A 12,407-nucleotide genomic window follows, 5' to 3' on the forward strand; every position below is an offset into this window, starting at 1 on the left:
ACTCAGTCTACTCCACAGCGTAGTGCAGAGGCATGGAGGGTTTTCTGAGTTAAAATGGCTACAAGCAAGGAAGAAGCTGGAGCTCAGAGAGACTATGACAGCAACCAAGATAACAGAGAATTGCACGGAAGAAGGTGAGGGATGGGAGTCAAGACCACAAAGAGTCTCCAAAGACCTTCTGCCACGAATCTCAACATACAAAGTTCACAAAAGACATGTATTGATCAAGAACCCGGCAAACAGGAATGTTTTAACTGGGAAGTCCAGGATGTGACCTTGGCAAGCTAGGAAAGCAGAGTTCCTCAGAAGCTCACCCGACTTGGGGAAGGGTGAGATGCATCAGGTAGATTACCCAGTGGTTGTATTTGTCAAGGCCAGGCTTCATGGCAAATAATCATGCTCTAAGAGGTTACATGGTTGGAGATCACACCAGGCAAATCCAGTAAAGTCAAAATGCTATGTACAAATCTTGCCTGATATCAATTGACAGTGTAATTCTGAACACTTCCTTCAACTCGATAAACCTTGTTTAATTATTTGTCATTTATCAATACCTACCATTGAGTATTATGTGGATTAGAAGAGACACAGACATTTCTTCGGGGAAAGTATAGTAATATTGGTGTTCTAACTTTGAAAAACAATCATTTACTGTGATCCCAACATGGGGGGGGGGTCTTTTTCTTATCTCATCTTTCAATGCTAGAGACAGAGCTCACTGTTTGGAGAATTCAAGATCTGCACCTTACTGGTTGAGCCACACCCCAGTGTTGTATTTTCAGCTTTAAAATCCTTTTCTTTCCGATGCTTTGTTCTGGAGCAGCTTAAAATTAGACACACAGCTCTAAGCTTGGACACATGCAGCCTTGTGGGATTTTGATGGTGGTTATAGGACCATGCTCTACCAGTGAGAATCTCTCTGTTATGACTCAGATCCAAATGTCACCCCCAGAGGCTTATATATTAGGTCCTGTTCTCCCAGTGGTGAACTGTTTTTAGAGGTGTTGGGATCTTCAGGAGGCAGGACTTAGCTGGCAGAAGTAGATCGCTAGCAGCAAATTCTGAGGAGTATAATAACCCCGGCCCACTTCTAATGCCGGATCGTCTTTGATTTCTACTCTGTCGTCCTTCTACATAATCATTGTCAGGAAACCCACCACGATGGACCTGCAAACCTGCTGGGCTGTGTATCTGCCTCAATGCTGGGGTACCTGAGTGCCATCAGCATACTGCTCAGGGGAGGCAGAACACTCTAATGAGGATCTTCAGTCCATGTTTTCTTGGGTGGGAAACGGCAGCATCTGGGAAGATTGCTGTGGTTCCTTGTCTCCTGTGTACCCAGACACCACTGGGAGTTGGGAACAGGGGTCCAAGGTCTGTGGTTTCCTTCAGGGAATCTACTCACCTGGCAGGAAGGAAAAGGCAGAGCCCAGGACAAGGCAGAACCTGGTGTGGGTCTGAATGAGTACTAAGCATCCATCCAGAGAAGCTGGGAAAGAGAAGGCCTTCTCCAGAGGATTTAGGCTTGTCTCTTTATGACGGAGCCTCTCCGCCTCCAATCCTTGATGAAGAGTTGGTTCCTGCTTGTCCAAACTGTTTTATCTGATGGTGGATGTAAATGAATACACCTTACTCAGGGTGAACTAGGGATTAAATACCTTTTGGGGGGAAGGAATACCCAGGAAGGGAATTGGCTCAACACTCAATCTAGATACCTCATCAGCATGAAGAAGTCCAGGCTATGTAACTGATTGCCATGGTCCTCTCAGTGGGGTGTTGTGGTTATCTGTACCAGATCAGGTAGTTTGGCAGGAGCTGGCTCCACTCCTGCCATTGTCCATTCTGAGATTCCCTGGGGTCTGAGCCTGCTCAATCTTACCAGTTCTTCTGTCTAGTGGCACAGTCTACTTAACCCCAAGCAAATTCCTGTAATCATGCACCAAAATATAACTTTCTTCCCATAAGATAGTTCCATCAAGCACTCTGTTAAAGAAACACAAGAAAAAACAAACAAACAAATATGCTCACTTCTGTTCAAAGCTGACAAGAGAGTAAAATTGGAGTATTATCTAATGTCCATTCATCTCAACATTTCATTCATCTTTTACTGTAGAGGCTGAATGTAAAATGTCCCAGATACACTTACATGTCTGGAGAGTTATTTCCTGGGTAGTGGTTTGATTGGAAAGATTGTAAACACATAGGAGGAGGAGCCTCACTTCGGTGTAGTCATCGGATGTAGCTTTTTAGCCTGGCCTCACTTCCTGAGGCCTCACTTTCTCTACCTCCTGACTATGGATGCCATGCGAGCAGTCAGCTTCCTATTTTTGTTTGCAAGACTTCCTAGATATGATGTACTATATTCCCTAGAAACTACTTCAAACAAACCCTTTCTCCCTTAAATTGCTTTGTGGGAGTATTTTTATCACAGTGCCAGAAAAGCAGTTGAGACAGGGTGTCTACTGTAAAGTTGGTAATCTTTGCATCAGTGGGCTTTTGCTGTGTATCCAAAGATCTTCAGGGTAGAGAAGCCACAGCAACTTGGTGAACCAGTTCCTTTGAGTAGGGTTGTAACTCAGATCTGATCACCATGATGTATCCCCCATGGAAGTGATTCAAACAGGATAAGGTTCACCTTCACTAGTATGGACAGGAAATGCTTTCTACCTGGAAAATAAGAAGTGGGTTGACCTACTTCTAATAAAGGAAGAGACGGATCAGAAGGAAATGAGCTGACTTACCAAGTCTGAAGCAAGAGGCAGCACAAAGACATGACGAAGCAGCCATCTGAACAGATCTGAATCTTTCCCATTTCTTCCTAAAAATAAACCTAAAAGCCGAGAATGGAGGTGACTAGATGTGCCTCTCTGTGCATGCCTGCTGCTAGAAGTTTGCTAACAGCCAGTCAGCTACTCTGTTGGTGGGAAATGGTTCATACCTGACGGTGGGCTGGAATGGAAGCATCTCTCAAAGGCTACACCTGAGCCTCTTCTGCAGCTGGCTTAACCCAGAAGAAAAGACTTGAGAACTGTGACAAACAAAATGAAAAAAATCATCCAGGGCTCTAGCTTTAGGTAGAGCCTTAAATATGAGTCATAGCAATGCTCTTCCATCTGACCAAGAGGCAGTGGAGCACGGAGGTTAAAAGTGAAGATTCTGTAGCCCACTGACTGGGTCCACGTCCTGTTCTAGCATTAATTTCTTGGCGCCTTGGTTTCCCCAGCTGTAAACAAGGAGTGCTGATAATTCGGTGTTAACAAGGGTTTTGTAATAAACGAGAGCATAGAGCCATAATGGGTTTGGCCAATGGTATCTAAAACTTAAGATGGGATTTTTATAAAAGTATATGCACTAGTAAACCTTTTATTTTAAAAGTACAACTGTGCCCTACCACACAAACCATTAGCAAGAGATTCAAGAAAATATCTGACTTCTTTATCTCTAGAAATAGCTACTGAACAATGACAAAAGAGAAGATAACAGGGTATTTTTCCCGTGGAAACTTCTAAATAGCCTTGTCACCGTTCCTGGGCCTCTATGAATAAAACTTAGTGTTATATATGTTATGGAGCACAAAGAACCGATATGCTCTTTAGCACATAGTCTATGTAGGAGCTAACTATGGGTGTTAACGCATACACAATAGGAAAGGAAGCATAGTTGAGTGAGCCTCAGACCTGTCATGCTCACTGTCTGTAAGCACCAGATTTGAAAGCAAACCTTGTCTTCCTAGACAGGATGGATTGGCTTGGGGTTTGTCTCCCAGGTGAAACATTGAGGAATGTTATAAAGAAACATCCAGAACAGGAAAGCTAAGATATTTGGAAACACTGAGCTGCCAGGGCCTTAGCCCGGGCATGGAAAAGTGAGGTGGCATGCACACCCAGCCCAGTCAGAAATCGTTCATTTTTTTTCCCAAAGGATGTTTTCCAGTGTCTCTGCTGCCCTCCTTGTGATAGGCCCTGGCTGCAGAACTGCATAGCTTCAGGAGGTTTGCTATGCAAAGTGGATAAATTCCATTTTGTGCCAAAATGAAAACAGCATGTGGATATAGACATTCTTCCATCTTCATCAGTCTCAATGAATGATCAGAGCAAATGAAGACACCTATAAAGGAATAAAAACAGCAACAGCCATCCATTATGCCCAGGATTCCAGGAAGAATGATTTCCGTTATCATTTTTAAACTTACCATTCTGTAAATATAAATAAATATTTTAATAACGTTCTCGAAGGCTCTCTATATAGGTAATACTTTCTAGCCACATCTAAGGCAGTTTTATTCACTAAAGTCACATTTTCAAAACATTTTATCTTATTTTCAAACCATATTTGCAGCCAATATAGATGAAGCATCTCTCCACAGACATTGCTGTGTGCTTCCTAAGGACCAAGCGTAGCCTTGTAGAATTCTGTCAATAATTCTGTGGAGCATGATTTGGTCAGGGTCTATATTCAAATGGCAGTAAAGCTTGGAGATGAGTGTGCAGTCAGTCCTACTGTCCATGGGGAGGGGAGGGGAGGGAAGGGAAGGGAAGGGAAGGGAAGGGAAGGGAAGGGAAGGGAAGGGTAAGGGAAGGGAAGGGAAGGGGAAGGAAGGGGAAGGAAGAGAAGGGAAGGGAGGGGAGGGGAAGAAAGGGAAGGGAAGGGAACGGAGGGGAGGGGAAAGGAAGAGAAGAGGAAGGAAGGGAAGCAGGGGGCGGGGGAGAGAAATGAACCCGGGCCAGGAGAATCAGGACAAGTACAAGTTTTCTTTAAAAGTCAGGCGTGGATTTATGGCTATATAGCAGAGAACCAAGAACTGGCAAATAGCGCACTGGAAGTGTATGAACCCAAGTTCAGATCCTCAGATTCCATGGAAAAGCTGAGCATTTGCCAGCCTACAACACCAGCCCTGGAGGACAGAGATAAAAGGACAGAGACAGATAGAGCCCAGGGCTCACTGGCTAGTCACCCTAGCTGAGAGAGACAACTCTAGACCACACAATGAAACATCCTGTTCCCCAAATAAGCTTAAGAGACACTGAAGAAGATATCTGATATATCCCTGGCTTCCACATGAAAATACACACACACACACACACATACACACACACACCCTGCCCTCCCCCCCCACACGCATGCACACATGCACACGTATACGCACACACATGCATGCACACATGAACATGCATGTACATGTGCACACACATACACATTTGTATGTGTAGACTTACATATGTACACCCACAGACACAATTTTAGAAAAAAAGAAGAAAGAAAGAAAGAAAGAAAGAAAGAAAGAAAGAAAGAAAGAAAGAGTGAAAGGAGGGAAGAACAGAGAGAGAAAGAAAGAGAAAAAAAAGAAAGAAAGACAGAGCAAGCAGCTCAAAAATTATGATCCTAAGCTAGTAGTGACCTACTTGGGAGTCCATAGAATCATGAGCCTTCATCTTCAATGAGCTAGATCATAATTCATCCTTGAAATTAAAAAATACAGCTTAGACAATACAGTGCACTGAGTCCATTTAAAGCACACCATTCAAGTTTCAAGAATTATGTTGGGTGTATGCCACATTAGCACCTGAGAGCTTTGGTCAAAGATAGTTCTTTTCCAAGAGAGAAGGTTGCCTGTCTTAGAGAGTCTTTCTTGAAAAGAACAATCAAGAAAAATAAATGCTTCTAACATATACTTAAACAAAGCTATGAACAAGTATTTTAAAGAACAGTCCTTGAGTAGGTTCTACAGCGTGAGGAAAGAAGCAAAACTCGACCTCATTAACATTTTTTCGGATGTTGGAATCCTGCCTTTTCTACAGTTGTATTTCTTTTCCATCATGAGATACATGATTTCCTACTTGTTTGTTTTTCAGATATGATTCCAGAGCAGCAGAGGAGTAACCAGAGTATGGTTCACTCATTTTCATGGGGACCAATGAGTGCTCCTTTGATAATTCAGACCTATGCATAAATACTAGCCTTAGGGCTAAGGATTCAGTCACCCTGACATTAATTAGTAGGTAGTAAATTTTCAGCTCATGTTCTTTTGAGAATTTAATGTATTAGTAGGAAGAACATTGGGTTTTTTTTTTCCCCAGAAGCAATGCTGCAGACTCATTATCGATGGTGTGTGCACCTGGATGGTTCATTTTCATCCCTATTCTCTTTATAATGGGCTTTTTCCTATGGCTGTTGGTCCAGTTTCTGGTCAGAAACACAGCCACATCAAGAATTCATACAGTATCAGTTCCACAATTCTGTCTTCATTAGCATTATTCTTTGTACAGCTGAGCTAAAGAGATGCTTGGGAATGCTATGGGGGGGGCACTGTGTGGATTGAGAGTTCAGGTATACACAAGGAGTTCAGCTTCCATTCACCACTGTGAGGCATCGGGCAAGTTCCTTGTCTCCTGTGTGTCTCATTATCCATTTATCAACACAGAATATTTGCCAAGGCCTTCCTGTACCAGAGCTGAGCTAGACAGCCTCAGATGAAAGACTGGCAAACAGATCAAAGATGCTGTGGGTAGACACAATAAAAATTCATGTAGAAAAAAAAAAGATAGAGTTCCACAGGCTCCATTTCTAAGAAACCAGAAAGGGAGGGGGAAAGGGGTGGGCGGTGTCACCTCACCCCGACACAACAGATGTTTAGCAAACACTTCCTAGAGCCAATGATGTAGTCACCATTGAAGGTGATTAAAAATGTAGAGAGATATACAAAGGTAAATAATGCAGGGCTCTGCTCTCCACTATCAGTTGGGGAAATGGTCGGCAGAATGAAGCAGTCAGTGCTGGACTGTTACTGCTTGTGCATTCTAACAGGAGATTGCAGGTGTAGCAGTTGGGTCAAGCTGTGAAGAAGTCTGAAAGACATACCAAAGAGGACATGAAATATGGACGCCACATCGCCAGCAAAGACCCAGTTCTATTCTGAAGGGTGAAGGCCGCTCTCCTTTTTCTGTGCTACACTTATGGCAGGTACTAGGAATGTATGTGAGAAAGTTGACGACTCTACCCTTCTCCTCCTATATTTTGTCACCTAGTGGTGAATACAAATACATAATAGGCAGACGTGTCCATCTTTCTTCCCCTGTCAGTTGTAAGTTCCTCTCCCTGCATCTTTGAGCCATAGAAGAAGTGAAAAATAAAGGCTCCTTAGGAAGGGATTAAAGTATAGGGACCTTGCTCTATAGAAACGCCAGTACAGATCCACCTTCCTCAGCCCAGTTTACTGTAGTAAGCAAAGGCTAGCAGTGTGAAACGGCTGGCATGTGTGCCCTGGCTTCCTTTTCTTGGAATAGAACATAAATGAGATGTAAGAGAGAATGAAAGAAAGATCCAGAGACTGGATCCTGTGGGATATTAGCAGCCTTAAGAGACAATGGTCTGCTTCTCTGGGCATAATTCTAGAATTTATGGTCCTGTCATTAACAATAAAGTGACTAAAGTGACGAAGACTGTAACATTCACAGTGACAAAACTGGTGTCAGCTTTTTGTCTAAAGCCCAGGAAATGAGTGCCAAGATGCTTTTAAAAATCTTTAGTTAAGGGTTGTTTTTGTTGTTGGTGGTGGTGGTGTCTTTTGTTTTTTGTTTTTTTTTTTTTTTTCTGGGTTAATCAAGATAGGCCAAGTGTTTGCTATGAACTGAATCACTCTACTTTCCAAAGTGATGGTGTTGAGATACAGCCTCTAGGATTCTGGGTTCAGATGGCTGGGTTCAGGTAAGCATGCAGTCAGGCTGGGTTTGGTGCGCTTAGAAGCCTCTTCTAAGAGCCCTCATCATGTGAGGGTGCAGCGAAAAGATGGCCTCCTGTTAGCAACTGAACTGCCCAGCCTCCAGGAGTGAAAGAAAACAAAAATGCTGCTAAGACTTCTGGCTAATGTTACTTTGTTATGACAGTTGTATTGATCAATATAGTCACGCTGCTATAACAGCCCCTCAGATCTTCACGTAACAAAGGGATAGGCACTTCGTTTTGTGCAAAATAGCTGCAGTTTCACTCAATTCTACAGAGCAACTTTCTGCAACAAGAAGTCTCTGGAACCCAAGGGGGCTGCCCTGATGGTTACCATCTCAGCATGTGGCAGGGGTAGGAGGTGGTCAGGGACTGAAAGGTTCAGTCAGCTGTCAAGGTAGCTTCCAAGGAAAGGTTGCTCTGGGATATTGTCCACTATGGGTAAAAGGATAACACATCTCCTGACTTCCTTTGAGAAGTAAGTGTGGTGTGTGTGTGTGTGTGTGTGTGTGTGTGTGTGTGTGTGTGTGTATGTTATTCCATGTGTATGGACAGAATGCATTGTAAAAGTAACTTTTTTCATGAGAAGGAATTGTCACCTCTGTGGCTTACTGCTGAATAAACTCACCCTTCCTAGTTCTTTCTGAACTCTGGTTGGCTGGTTCAACTCGGCTGTTCTGGCTCAAACTCCTCTCCAAGCTGACTGATTCAATCTGGCTCCTCTCAGCTTCTGAATGAATTCCTGTGCTTGGCCTCAAACTAACTTTGACAATTTGCTCTAATCTTCCAGTTCCTTCTGATTCTCTGGTTCGTTCTGTCTTCACTAGTGTCTAGCTTGTTATCTTTACTACCTGTCTCTGTAAAACTTTCTAGGTAAAAAACTGCCTCTAAACAGCACAAATTGAACTGCTACCAACCAAACTGCCTCCTAACACTAAACTCCACTGCACTGCCTCTCCACTGATTCCTGAGTGCTGGGATTAAAGGAGTATACCACCATGCCTTTTCTGTACCTGGAACTTCTGTGTAGCAGGCTGACTTTGAACTCAGAAATTTGTTTGCCTCTGTCTCCTGGGATTAAAGGCCTGTCTGTATTCCATCTAGAGTAGTCAGATTGCTGGGTAAAAATTCCTCTACAATGTATGTGTGTGCATAGATGAATACTCATGTGTTTGAAGGTCAAAGTTTTATATCTTTGGTATCTTCCTAGATTTTTCTCCACTTTATATATTGAGGCAACATCTTTGGATAAACCCAGAGCTCACTATTCTGGCTAGCTGGACTAGCTGATTGCTCTGTATATTTCCTGTCTCTGCCTCCATGCTGGGTTACAGGCAGTTGGCCATGCCCACCAGGTCTTGGAATCCGAATTCTGGTCCTCATACTTGCAGGGCAATTACCTACTGAGCCATTCCCCCGACTCCAGAATCTCATTCTTTCTCTCATCCATCCATCCGCCACTTACTTAGGGTAAAGAAATAACAAAACCACAGTTAGACACATATTTCTCCTTCCTCCTTTAGTGACCAAGTGGCTTTGCGGAGCTTCTTTTTAAGATTTATGTTGTCTATATACTCAATAATCGCTCCACTTCTGCAAATCGGATTACAAAATAATTATAAATGCCAAATGTGATTCAAATTGCCTCTTACAGTTTGAGGCAGACAGGAAGACGGTGTTAATTTGCTGCACAATTGCTCCGTGCATTTCTGGGGCCATTAAAATAAATGTTACTTCACAACAGCACACAGCATCCTGAACATAGGAATTCATGGCCCTGAAAGTTCCAAATGCTGTCATTTTGTGGGAGCTTCTCTAATCGTGGAAAGCAGGAGGAGTTGTGTTAATGGAGTTTGGACTGACAAACAAAGCATGTGACTCAGAGACTGTCGGTTCCTGAGTTCCCATTAGTATGAGGTAATCAAGTCTCTGTTCTTGAAGTGAAATTAAAAATATAAAAAGAATGTTCCCTTTCTTCATTTCCTCTGGGTCTATGATGTTTAGAATCAAATTTCTAGCTTTAATGATGAATGACCCTAATTAGAAGTAGAAAATTCATATTAGAATGTCTATTTTTCTTTCTCTTAACTCCAATACCTCTTTCCCTATGAAATGATGAGACAGAAGTAAGTATGATAGAGCTAAAACTTGGGAAGACTACAGCCTGGTAAGACTACAAACTATGTCAGGCACAGATTTTTTCATTTTTTAAAACAAGGACTGAGGAAGCGCATTTGCACAGATCACGTGACCTACTGCCTAAGTCAATGTGGTTGCCCCTGTTTGTACATGGTTATGGTTAGTCAAAGTTATAGTAAAGAATTCTGTTTCCAATCGTGGTTTCAAAACATATTGAAATGACAAAGTACCTTTCCATTATTGAATTAATGTCATTGAAATTCCCTACATCTCCCAGGCATACAAATAAAACTGAAAGGGCATGACGTGCTGCTATAGAAATTCACTGGTGAGACTGGTGCAGGCTAAGAGGCAGGCACACTGATTCCTTTTTCATTGCTGTTAACAACACATCTGATGAATGCAAGCTGAGGAAAGGTTTGTCTTGACTCATCGTTCACAAGGGTAAAAAACTTTATGGTGGGAAAGGTCCGGTAGAGTTCACAGTAGCAGTGGATAAGATTTCTCACATCTGGGCAGAACAGGAAAGAGAGAAGAAGAGAGAATGATGCTACTCTGCTTCTCCTTTTTATGCAGCCTGTGGCTCTCTCTGCCCTCAGGGATGTTCAGCGGACAAGGTCCACAAGGGTAATAGGGGCAGAAGACTAATGGGGGCTTCAGAAGCCCTGTGAGTACACATGGTGAATAATCACTCCTGGACCAGCTGTGGGGAATCAGATCAACTTTACTTGAATTCAAGGCTTATATAATTTGGGGGTATGGGGGTAGGAATACCCAGGATGGGCAAAAATCACTGGCTGAAGGCTTGAGGTACCAAAATGCCTCATTAGTATGGGGAAGAATTTTCAGGAATCTCAGGTGCTAACTGAACAGGTTCTTCTCAGGAAAATAAAAGTTGATCCTGTAACCTAATTAAGGCTACATGGTGACATCCTCAGGTAGAGGGTTTTGAATTCCCCAGTCAAAGTCAGAGAAGGAGAAGCCCTGCTAATGAAGGGGACCTTCACAGTTCATGATGTAAAATTCCCGAATAATCAATAATACCATTATGTAAAAAAGGAGGAGGGAGGAGGGGAAGGAGGAAGGGGAGGGGGGGGAGGGGGAGGGGGAGGGATGTAAAGTAAATAAGTAAAATAAAATCAAATTTTAAAAAAGAACTAACACCATGTGACTAATAGATTAAATCAACAAACAAAAATATTGGAATCTATTAACTCAGCTTACCACTAAATTCCACCAACCTATAAACTAAGACTGACATCAGATAACATCTTGGATCTACAGAAAGGTACCCCCACCCCCATCTCAGTGTAATTACCTTTCTGTCTACTCACCAATGTTTTTTAAACTTGCCTTGATTCATGACATTCTTTGCTCTGTAAAACTATAAAATTTCATAAAACTGCTCTCATGTTAGAACATGGAATTTGGGGGTAATCTAACTCTGTGTGCCCTAGGCCACAGTCATCCAAAATGACTTTGGAATAAATCATCTCCTGCTCCCTTTAAGTTGAAAAAAAAAAAAGAACCAAAATGAACTTTAAAGAAATGAACTAGAGACACAGCATTGGATTTGTCTGTGATGACAACATAAACAGAAGTGTGGCGATGCCCAGGTCAGCTAAGTGAGCACCACGTGTGACTTTGTATTGATGTAAAGCTCCTGCAGAAAGCCCAGAGGTTCTGCCCTCAAAGACTGGAACCTCAGCTTTTTAGGCATAGATAACTGCTGTCCTGGATACATTATTTTATAAAATGTAGAACCGAGAGTTAGAGAAAAACAAGATTTTTGTGGAAGGAGAATAGTAACCAGCTAATAGCTATGGATGTCACACATGGGCTTCTTGAAGGCAGATTCTTCCTCAGTGCCAGTCATCTCTAGGGGACATTGTTTTTGGGTTCCTCACCTTCCCCCACTTATACCTGAGACTAGAAAAGAACTCAGGCTGTCAATGCACTGCCATCAGCATCTAAAGCATCATGCTTCAGATGTTGATAAAAATAAACTGCTATGTACAAGCCAGAGTTGTTAACACATTTTGGAGGCTGAGGGAAAGCTTTCCCCTATTTGCATATGTCGATGACAGCAACTAGAGTAAGCCCTTTGTGTGGTGCTCCAGGGACCTGAGAAACCCAAGGGGGGCTAAGGAAGGAGAGGAAAATCTGGCTAGATGACAAGCCAAAGGGTGACCTACTGTTCAGCCATCTCTTTCCCTTCATGTGATCCCTCCCCAGCCTACACGTACTTAGACACACATGTACACACACACCCACTTCTTAAGTCTCTTCAGCCTCAGCATCTGATGAGGATTCATAATATAATTTAGCTTCTACATTGCTGCTGTGACATCTGAGATTCCTAAATTCCAACTCCATTCCCTCAATACTGGTGGCTGAACCTCACCTATGCTAGCCAAGTGCTCTAGCAACTGAGTGGTATACCTAGCAATTAATAGATTTTAATAAAATTATGCTGTCTATGCAACCAATGTGTAGATTTAAAAATATATCATATAACCAGCGCCCAGTGCAAATGCGTTGCTCCAGTG

At 42.6% G+C, this 12,407-nt stretch overlaps 1 long non-coding RNA gene across 9 annotated transcripts in view; it reads right to left on the minus strand.

Annotated features, from left to right (window-relative positions):
• Positions 1–12,407, minus strand: part of LOC143443720 (uncharacterized) — a 74,108-nt gene that overhangs the window by 34,809 nt on the left and 26,892 nt on the right. For 7 of the 9 annotated variants that reach the window (XR_013112933.1, XR_013112935.1, XR_013112930.1 and 4 more), the window contains exons 2-5: positions 2,939–3,028; positions 2,742–2,830; positions 1,716–1,983; positions 559–1,602 (exon numbers count right to left, since the gene is read on the minus strand). This is a non-coding gene — a long non-coding RNA (uncharacterized LOC143443720). Of the gene's footprint in view, positions 1–558; positions 1,603–1,715; positions 1,984–2,741; positions 2,831–2,938; positions 3,029–3,720; positions 4,108–12,407 lie in introns of all 9 variants that reach the window. The other 2 variants (XR_013112937.1, XR_013112931.1) reach the window with 2 other exon arrangements.

This window comes from Arvicanthis niloticus, chromosome 10 (genome assembly GCF_011762505.2).
Source record: "Arvicanthis niloticus isolate mArvNil1 chromosome 10, mArvNil1.pat.X, whole genome shotgun sequence".
NCBI lineage: Eukaryota > Metazoa > Chordata > Mammalia > Rodentia > Muridae > Arvicanthis > Arvicanthis niloticus.